The sequence below is a fragment of the Apium graveolens genome, chromosome 7 (assembly GCF_009905375.1).
Source record: "Apium graveolens cultivar Ventura chromosome 7, ASM990537v1, whole genome shotgun sequence".
Classification (NCBI taxonomy): domain Eukaryota; kingdom Viridiplantae; phylum Streptophyta; class Magnoliopsida; order Apiales; family Apiaceae; genus Apium; species Apium graveolens.
The window spans coordinates 152931902-152935089 of NC_133653.1; the positions used below are offsets into that span (position 1 = coordinate 152931902).

At 40.3% G+C, this 3188-nt stretch overlaps 1 non-coding gene across 1 annotated transcript; it reads right to left on the minus strand.

The window, feature by feature from the left end:
• Positions 1 to 2873: 2873 nt before the first annotated feature.
• LOC141675654 (small nucleolar RNA R71) lies at positions 2874 to 2980 on the minus strand. The gene has a single exon (XR_012556296.1). It is a non-coding gene; the product is annotated as a small nucleolar RNA R71 (small nucleolar RNA).
• Positions 2981 to 3188: the final 208 nt, after the last annotated feature.

A 3188-nucleotide genomic window follows, 5' to 3' on the forward strand; every position in this document is an offset into this window, starting at 1 on the left:
ATTATTTTTGGATATTCATCTCTGAGGCTATAACTTGTGGTGTGTGTGTTTAATGGTGGGGTCACAGTACAGAGTAGTTGATTATTTATTAAGATTGGGTGTTGTTAAGGGAAATGGAACTCGTGACAACCCGGATCCTCGACCCCGGATTTGGGGGTGTTACAATGTACTTAAGATGATCAATTTGATTGAACGTCTTGGACAACTTGGTTTTGCCATGGATGGGGAGCTGAGCCAAGACTTGGTCTTGCAATCGCTTCCGAGTTCGTTCTCGCAGTTTGTTGTGAACTTTCACATGAATAAGTTGGATGTCAGCCTGCCTGAACTCCACAACATGTTGAAGACTGCGGAATCGAATTTTTCCCCTAAGAAGAGTTCTGTTCTTCTAATTGGTGAAGGTTCCAATCCTAAGAAAAGGAAGAGGAACTCTTCCAAGAAGAAGAAAGTAGGTGAGAAAATGCCGGTTCCACCAAAAGCTGAAGACCCCGAGAGCAAAATTGTTTGCTTTCACTGTAACAAGGTGGGGCACTGGAAGAGTAACTACAAGATTTACCTTGCAAAATTGAAGAAGAAGAAGGGTAGTGAGACTACCGCTTCTGATTCAGGTATGTTCATGATAGAAGTGAATATGTCATTAAATCAAATTTCTACTTGGGTATTCGATACCGCCTGTGGTTCTCATATCTGCAATTGTTGCAAGGACCAAGGAGAAGTAGGACTCTTGAGGAAGAGGAGGCGGTTCTTGATAAGTGGCATTTTATACCACTTAGAACGTCTTAAAATGGCTTAAATTGGTGTCTTGAAATCAAGTATTTTGTGTATTTGATGCGTTTTTCTAGTGTTTATGCATTTCAGGGTATTAGTTGCATTTTGGAGGAGGAATCATCAAGAATAAGCCTTGGCATGTGTTCACCTTTGCGAGAGGAAAAGAACGGGCAGATTACGGCGAAGAAACGGAGCAAACATGGAATTTTTCCAGAAGGGTCCTGCGCGCCCGCGCAGCAATGCTGAGCGGCCGCGCAGCAGCCTTGCGCGCCCGCGCAGAAATGCTGAGCGGCCGCGCAGGGTCGGGGAAAAAGATATATTATTTTAGACTTCTACTTCTGTTTGGCTTCCAACTTCTATGTAATCTGAGTTTTATGGGACTATTATATAGGTAGATTTGAGACGTTTTTCACAGAGTATTAAGAGGAGATTATGTTTTAGATTGTGTTTTGCAAGAAGCGAAGGAGATAAGGAAGAAGACCGATTTAGCACACAGCAACGAAGAGGAAGCATATATTCTTGTGATTCTTGTTTTGTTGTAACGTTGGATACTAGTTTTCTTGCTTTAACTTATTTACTCTTGTGACGTACTCTGTTTTAATATAATCAGTTTAGTTATTATTTTCTTGTGTTTGTTTATCATGATTTCATATGAACCCATGATGGCGATAAGTTCTATTATGGGCTAATCGTGATCATGGGGTTGCAACGGATTTATTATGGAATTCTTTAGTTAATTGTTTAATACTTTAGTATGTGATGATTGCATGATATCTAGTATTGGTTGTGCGTATTCGTCTTATGTGCGTCGCGAACATATAAGATAGGGTGTTAATCTCTTGTGAAGCGACGGTGGATCTTGAGATTTAGAACTTGCCATGCTAGCATAGGTTCATGTACGTTGTGCATGATTAGTGGGTAACTCTAACAGTTTTATTTGCCCTATATAATCAAAAAAGGATAACTTGTGCTTAAATCGTTGTGTTGTCAATTTCTGTAGACATATAGGAACTCAACATAATTGATGACTATTCAACTTCTATCTTAATTGTGGATGTTTGGTAGAATGGTATTAGTACAATGAAAGTTGGCTTTTATCAGTTTCGTGTTATTCGATTAACATCATCACTGTCACATGCTAAAGGTAATAACTATGGCTATAGAAGGAAGTAATAATGAAGTTGTGATCTCATGAGTGTTTTATTATTGATAAATTGAAGTGTTAGTTAAGTGGTTAATTAAGTAGTTAATTATAGTTAATATTTAATCAACAATTTTAAGTGTTATTATCTTAACATTGAGAAGTAGTCATACATTGGTGAGTGAGTTAAATTAGACAATAAATTAGTCTGAGTCTCTGAGGGAACGAACTAGAAAGTATTCTATATTACTTGCGAACGCGTATACTTGCGTGAATATTAGTGCGTAATTTCGCCCTAACAAGTTTTTGGCGCCGCTGCCGGGGACTCGGCGTATTTGTTTAGTTTATGTACTTACCATCATTGGTCATTAGGACTCAGTGATTAGGACGTAGTAGTTAATTACTCTTTTCGGTTGTGTTTCAGGTACTTTAGCAAGCGTTTATGCAAACTCGTTCTCGTGCTCGCAAGAGGACCTTAGATACAGCTGAGGAGAAAGACGAAGTTCTTGATACACCGGAGAAGTTAGATTTTGAGGATTCGGATTCAGGAACTGAGCAGAAAGAACCAGTAAACATGGGAGATCGTATTGTTCAAGCTGATCCAGCTCTTATGGATTTTTCTCGGCCTAAAATTGATGACATTCAGTCAAGCATCCTTCATCCGGCTATTCAAGCTAACACCTTTGAAATCAAGCCGGGCACTATTCAGATGGTGCAGAATTCTGTTTCTTTTGGAGGAGCGGTAACTGAAGACCCCAACATGCACATAAGGAATTTTGTCGAGATCTGCAGCACTTTTAAGTATAATGGCGTGACTGATGAGGCTATCAAGTTGAGGCTCTTCCCATTCTCACTGAGGGATAAGGCTAAAGACTGTTTACATTCTGAACCAGCTGGGTCCATCACTACGTGGCAAGATCTTGCACAAAAGTTTCTGGTGAAGTTTTATCCAATGGCAAAGACTGCTGCTATGAGGAGTGCTCTCACTCAGTTTGCGCAGCAACCTACAGAATCTATGTGCGAGGCTTGGGAACGCTACAAGGAAATGTTGAGAAAATGTCCACATCATGGAATGCCGGATTGGATGGTAATCACTGGTTTTTATAATGGTTTGGGGGCCCAATCTCGGCCCATGCTCGATGCAGCAGCTGGAGGCGCCTTATGGGCTAAAAGCTATACTGAGGCGTATAATCTTATCGAGACGATGACTGCAAATGAACATCAGAACCCAACTCAGAGGATGACATCAGGCAAGGTAGCAGGTATTCTGGAAGTTGATGCA